The following is a 7,120-nucleotide window of genomic DNA, read 5'->3' on the forward strand; positions in this document are numbered from 1 at the left end:
TGCCAGTACGTCTGTCAGTGTGATTGCGGGTTGGGCGTAATTGGTGGGTGAGGCGGTGGGAGGGGCAGGGCCCAGGGGGCCCAAGAAAATGCATTGCCAAGGGTCCTAATCATATTATAGACGGCCCTGGCTGGGGGACATTTACTGGTGACATGTTACATTGTAACCCTATAGCACTATGTATCACCAACTTAACAATGGATGGAAACTATCAGGTCCACGTCCTGTATGAAAAGAGGGAAGGCGTATTGTAGAACATATGAGGATCCCTCTATCTGGTGGTTGGCGTATTACCTGCATGAATCTCCTGAACCTGGTGTCCTTGCGCTTTTTACTCTTAATCAGTTCCAGCGCAGAGATCTGGTTACAGCAAAACTTCACTGTTTCCTTCACTATGTCATCAGAAGCTCTGTCAAACTGGAAAACCCAGACAAACAAGAGATAGTGTAATGTTAACACAGAGAAGGCGTAGGAAATAAATAAAGAAGAGTTTGTGTTATCAGCTCCTTTTTGCTCTGTAGGACCTGCTGCTTGATGAACAATCCTTCCCATAAAATTAGTTACCGAATTCCAGTAATGTACAAAGGAACAGGGTCCACCCCGGGTGACAGTTGGAAGACGCGTTCAGATAGTATCCACCTCCTGCCTCTGCATTGTATGTACCGGAGTCTATTCGTACTACTCCGCAAGGTCTTTCAGTGTTGCTCAGAGTTCATAACATGCAGTATGAGTGGAGGGGACAAGGACTTAACATTATACCCTCCTTTCTACCCATTGCCCTCACCTGCTCACACTGAGCTGCGTTTTTCTCTAGACAATCCATGCAGGTGGCAGCTAATGGAGGGAACAGAGGTAGTCGGGGGTTGTAGAGATAAAAGGGGTCTCAGAGAGATGTAAAAGGCTATGAGGCAGTTCAGGAGAGACAAACAAGGTGATGAGGGAGTTCAAGAGACACATATACTGGTGAGGGAGTTTAGACTGAGTAACGGGATGAAGGAAGAGAGACACACAGAACATAAAGGGGTCAAAAGACATGAACATGAGGAATAGGAGACACATGGGGGTGACATTGCTAAAAAAAAAAACAACATGAGGAGCGACGGAGTCAGAAAATACGAAGAAGAGGTGGGAGAGAGACACACAGTGGTTGTAGTTATACACAAATGTTAAATTATGACCGGGTGCCGCACACAACTCAACCCTGGGTACTAATACATCTCTGTGGAATTCTCATAAATTCTTCTTTAATGGTTTCCTGACAGAAGTAACACGATATCAATTAAAACTGTATCTCTATTGGAATGTTGCTGTTAATGTCTCCAGAAGAAATACTTCAGAAGTATTTCACAGCTAGGGCATCCTTACTCATACTCCATCCATGGAAGAATTTTTACGTTTTTCTCAATAGGTAACTGATATTGTATGACAGTATTTCTGATTTTTAGTACTCACGTGGGAGAGTAGGATTCCACCAATTGGTTTGACATAAAATCCACCTTCAAGCACCCCCTTCATGGATTCCAGGAGGGAGTCTGGGGAGAAGGAGAAGAGATGTGAGTATCATAGGAGAGAAGGATTTACATCTTCTATAGCGCAGTATTTATAGTGCCCTCCTGATAATCAATCCACTGTGTGTTTCAATGCTTGATGTATGCCCTATGAGCTGCAATAGTCTGCATTGTGTGTAAATCCTCACCGTGGGCTGCAGTTTACTGATAACATGTTCGATTGTTAACATTAAGAGCTAATTACTCCTACGTTGGTGGCTCATAAGTTTAATATCTCTATGACAGATGGCTGACGAGGTAGGCTGACCACTTAGATTATATAGGTTACATATAGAAAATTAGGGACAGCAAGGGGCCCCGTTGTGACAGTCCAGCCATTCTCCAGTTGAGGAATTCCTCTTATTTCCCCTGAATGGCTTGGCATTGTTTTATTTAATCTATGGTATCAAGTACCATGGACAGTCAGGATACCTTTGTGGTAAGTATGGATCCCAGCACTTAGTGAATTTAATTTTTAATTCTTAGCTTATTAAAAGCACACTATGGACACCAATTTGATCAGTTTTGGGCTCACTGAGTTTTACTCAAGGCTTAATAATAAATGACTGTCAGCTGAGGAGCTGCTGGTCTGCAGAAAATGATGAAAAAGTAACAAATACACTTCATATATAAGTTGTGTTATATTTAGAGTCCCTATAATGGGTTCCTAACCTTCTATCAGTCCAGTCACAATTACAGTCACCTTAACTTTAAGGCATTTGTTCAGTTTTACTGCATACATTAAAAATGTTCCAAATCTTACTGTGGATATTAATGAGCTGCACAAGGTTAGGGAAGACCAGCTTCACTTCATATTGAGACAGCAATGCCTCGCTGATCAACTTATGGTAGAATCCAGAGTTCAGAACACGGAGAGAGCGAAGGTGGGACTCTTCAGTCACAATCAGTTCTAGAGCGGAGATAGGAGAATGTATTTCACATGATCAGTGCTTTGTTATGGGAAGACAAGTTATAAAACCATTAATAGAAAACATATTAAGAACTCCAGATTTGACTTACAAACCTTCATGCAAGATGGAGGTTGCGGTTGTTCTAGTGATTCCTATTATCTGTTTCAGTACTAACCCTCTTATAGAAACATGAACAGAGGGAACACTGTGAGTAATACAATTATCTGTGTTCACCAAACCAACTTGTTACAGAAAGATTTGGGGATCAATAGTTTTGGGAATGTGTGTTTTGGGGTAGAATCTGCGCAGTTAGTTACCTTGCTGCTCTTATAAGGCTGTAAGAACCCCGGGCAGGACGTGTTATGGGTTATATCCCACATTCTTATCCTTTAATATTGTAGTGGAATGGACGTTTACAAGCTACTACTTATTCCCTTTAATGGCTGTCCGTATCTTTCCCTCCTGTTATTTCACGAACGGCGTTCGGGAGATATAAAGTACCAAACAGGGGGAGCATTCGTATTGTGAAAGCAAGAGATTCCCTTGTATGGTGTTCGCACAGGAACCTCACGAACAGAGACCAGCCTGGAACTATTTTCAGGCTACCACCTCATGTCTGGCCGGTCAAATCTTCCACACAATGCCATTCTTGTTCTACCGAACCGATCTGAGTGATTCTTGGATATGTTGGTGAAGTTGGTCACTCAGATCAGGGCTATCAGGGAATGTACTTTTTGTGGGGTTCCTATGTATGGTTGGGGAACTTTTGGGGTTAGGGATATTTCTGGGATTTTTTGTGCTTGAGAAATAATTAAATTGGAGAAGTTTACACGGGCAATTATCTCTCAGGCACAAAGGATCCTGGGATTGAAACCCTTGAATTTTCTGTGAAACCCCTTGCATGGGAGATGGCATAAAAGCCGTGTATGTGACAACAAAAATCAGTTATACACTCAGAGCTGAGTGTCGTCCAGTTGCTGGAGACGAGGTGGGAGATTCCTGGATTATTTTACTGTGTCGGGCTGTTCCATTGGAGTATTCTACTTATTCCTGAGTATATCTTGGAGTACCTAGCGGAGGAGAGTCCCTGCTAGGACTAGGGCTCCATTACAAATATGACAACACATTGACTAACATTGTAACTCATTGTCACATAATGTACCCCTTTCTATCTCATTAGAGATTTTATCTTTTAGCTGAATACAGCAATGTGAATTGTTAGTGTAGTTCTCGCCTAAGAGGTTTGCCGTGACTTGGCAGGCAAGCTTACACTTGAAAGGCCATTGGATACTTAAAACCTCCAATTATTTAAATGTGCATAGGGATTTAGGAGAGTGCAAAAGTAACTTTTTTGTTTGTTTTATTTACACATATTGGAACTTATGTGTACTACAGTCATTGGTGCCGCCCAGGAAACATAGAAACATAGAATGTGACGGCAGATAAGAACCATTTGGCCTATCTAGTCTGCCCAATTTTCTAAAATACTTTGAGTCTCTTATATCTAAGATAGCCTTATGTCTATCCCACGCATGCTTAAACTCCTTCACTGTATTAACCTCTACCACTTCAGCTGGATGGCTATTCCATGCATCCACTACCCTCTCAGTAAAGTAACACTTCCTGATATTATTTTTAAACCTTTGCTCCTCTAATTTGAGACTGTCCTCTTGTTGTGGTAGTTTTTCTTCTTTTAAATATAGTTTCCTCCTTTACTGTGTTGATTCCCTTTATGTATTTAAATGTTTCTATCATATCCCCCCTGTCTCGTCTTTCCTCCAAGCTATACATGTTAAGATCCTTTAACCTTTCCTGGTAAGTTTTATCCTGCAATCCATGAACCAGTTTAGTAGCCCTTCTATGAACTCTCTAAAGTATCAATATCCTTCTGAAGTTACGGTCTCCAGTACTGTGTACAATACTCCAAGTGAGGTCTCACCAGTGTTCTGTACAATGGCATAAGCACTTCCCTCTTTCTACTGCTAATACCTCTCCCTATACAACCAAGCATTCTGCTAGCTTTCCTGTTGCTCTATTACATTGTCTGCCTACCTTTAAGTCATCAGAAATAATCACCCCTAAATCCCTTTCCTCAGATGTTGAGGTTAGGACTATATCAAATATTCTGTACTCTGCCCTTGGGTTTTTACGTCCAAGATGCATTATCTTGCACTTATCCACATTAAATGTCAGTTGCCACAGCTCTGACCATTTTTCTAGTTTATCTAAATCATTAGCCATTTGGCTTATCCCTCCTGGAACATCAACCCTGTTACATATCTTAGTATCATCAGCAAAAAGACATACCTTACCATCAAGACCTTCTGCAATATCACTAATAAAAATATTAAAGAGAATGGGTCCAAGTACAGATCCCTGAGGTACCCCAATGGTGACGAGCCCAAGCTTCGAATATACTCCATTGACTACAACCCTCTGTTGCCTGTCACTTAGCCACTGCCTTACCCATTCAACAATATTGGAATCCAAACTTAAAAGATTGCAGTTTATTGATAAGCCTTCCATGTGCAACACTGTCAAAAGCCTTACTGAAATCTAGGTAAGCAATGTCTACTGCACCACCCTGATCTATTATTTTAGTTACCCAATCAAAAAAATAAATAAGATTAGTTTGGCATGATCTCCCTGAAGTAAACCCATGTTGTCAAACGTGGGAGTAGTGGGAGTTTGAGTGCAGGACTTAATTTAAATAAATGGCAAGTGGTGTTATCACGGAATAAGCAGGACGTGGGCAGAGCAGGTATAAAAATACATGGTGTTTGCAATAAAGTAATTAGAAGAAGGACAGCCTGCACTTCGCCATTGATTATCCCCTGCACCATCCCTTCCACATATATGACATAAAGTGTCTCTCTGTGCAGTTTAATAACATCAGATACCGTTCGTCCCCCTGCTGCCCTCAAGCAATCTCCTGAGTTTGTTTATAAAGGAAATATCTGGAGATATGTAGGAAAATTACCCAGATACACACACCCAAGCCATGACACTTTATTCCAGGTGTATAATCATTGTAACACATACCGTGTATTGCCTCATGTCTCTTAATTTCTCGTGGTTTTAACCAAGAAGTCACATCCGAACCCTCGGTCTCTGACCAGGTCACACTAGCCCTGAAAGTAAACAGATGGCGTTAGGATTCTCAGCGCACTGACTGAACTAGCGAGCGTGAGCACATATCTGGTAATGTAAGCACGTGTGTAGGACGCTTTGTGCTAGAGTAATAAATATGGCCAATTATCTTGACTTTGGTATTAAAACTTTGGAAGGTGGAACAGTGGATATACCAGATCTAAACGTAGATACATTTCTTTCACAATGTACTACGCTCACAATTTAGAATAGAGCAGTTCATAGTGATTGTCCTCAGGGATCCATCATGAATCCCCATGTAGCAAAAGCGCAGCTTAGTGGAAAGGGGCCTAGACAGGGCTAGGAGGCGGGCATAGGAGAAAGCATGTAGGGATTGGTGGTTTGAGGGTTAGGGGTTTGGCTATATAAATAGGCAGCCATCTTAGAAAAATCACTTTTAACTTGCCTACCTGGCTGAGTTTGTCCCTCCCTGGGTTATGGATAGGTTGGGTTGTCCCGTTCTGTCACAGCGGCGGGATAGGGAGCTGAAGGATAGGAAATGAGCTCCCCATTAGGATGGTTCTGGAAATGGTTGAATATGGTTATTGGTAAGTTTGGTAGGTTTCGAGCCCTGTCGGTGGCTCAGAACCTGGTGAGGTAGGGGTATCCGGGTATACCCCTACCATGGTTAATTAAAATGTTGGCACTTTAAGTTATGTTCATGTTGGAATACTGTGATATGTTATTTATATTGGGGTCATTGCCTTTTATATCTAACTGAAGGACATGGATGTGATGGCAGGGTTTGGGGCAATGACCCTTTTCTATGTTAATGTATTACTATTTAATAAAAGCTGTGGACAATTGTAGTGTCCGTGTTTTATTGGGAAAGGTATGTGGGGAGTTTTGACCTGGTTCCACCTGCCCATATGGCGACTATGCACCTGTCATGCAACCAGTCCTTTATATTGTATTTATGACTATTAGCAATAAGAGTAATTATCTATTACAATTATTGAAATCATCCATATTGTGTAGGAGGACCACGAGTACTTAAGGAACTAAATGTGGAAAGAAGTGAACCTCTGTTTTTTATCTTTCAAGATTCTTTTCTTGGGGGGAAAACGGACGGTTTCCAAGTGGTTCCCGAGAATAGAATGGCCGTACTGGGTAACCTACTACAGAACAGTGGCGGATCCAGAGCCTGATCTCGGGAGGGGCACTTGTAGATTATTTTAAAAAAATAATCCTAGCACAATAACCACTACAGCTCAGTGTAGTAGTTATGGTGCCAGTAGTGCCAGGATCCCACCCCAGAGTAAGTAGTCATACCGTTTAAGAACAGTTTGACAACTTACCTGGGGTCTGCTGGGATATAGGGCATAGGAGAAGTGGTGTGTGTTAGGGGTGAAGTGTGTGTGAAAGGTGCAGTGTGTGTGAGCGGTGAAGTGAGTGTGAGTGCGTAAGGGTGGCAGTGTGTGTGTTAGGGGGCAGTGTGTGTATGGGGGCACTGTATGTCTGTGTGGGGCAGTGTGTGTATGGGGGGCACTGTGTGTATGTGTTTGGGGCAAT

The 7,120-nt window shown here is 42.1% G+C and overlaps 1 long non-coding RNA gene across 1 annotated transcript; it reads right to left on the reverse strand.

Moving 5' to 3' along the window:
* Positions 1-312: 312 nt before the first annotated feature.
* LOC134612527 (uncharacterized) lies at positions 313-5,789 on the reverse strand. Its single transcript, XR_010090934.1, has 4 exons — positions 5,501-5,789; positions 2,311-2,457; positions 1,453-1,532; positions 313-417 (listed from the first exon to the last, which is right to left on the reverse strand). It is a non-coding gene; the product is annotated as an uncharacterized LOC134612527 (long non-coding RNA).
* Positions 5,790-7,120: the final 1,331 nt, after the last annotated feature.

The sequence above is a fragment of the Pelobates fuscus genome, chromosome 5, assembly GCF_036172605.1.
Source record: "Pelobates fuscus isolate aPelFus1 chromosome 5, aPelFus1.pri, whole genome shotgun sequence".
NCBI classification, from domain to species: domain Eukaryota; kingdom Metazoa; phylum Chordata; class Amphibia; order Anura; family Pelobatidae; genus Pelobates; species Pelobates fuscus.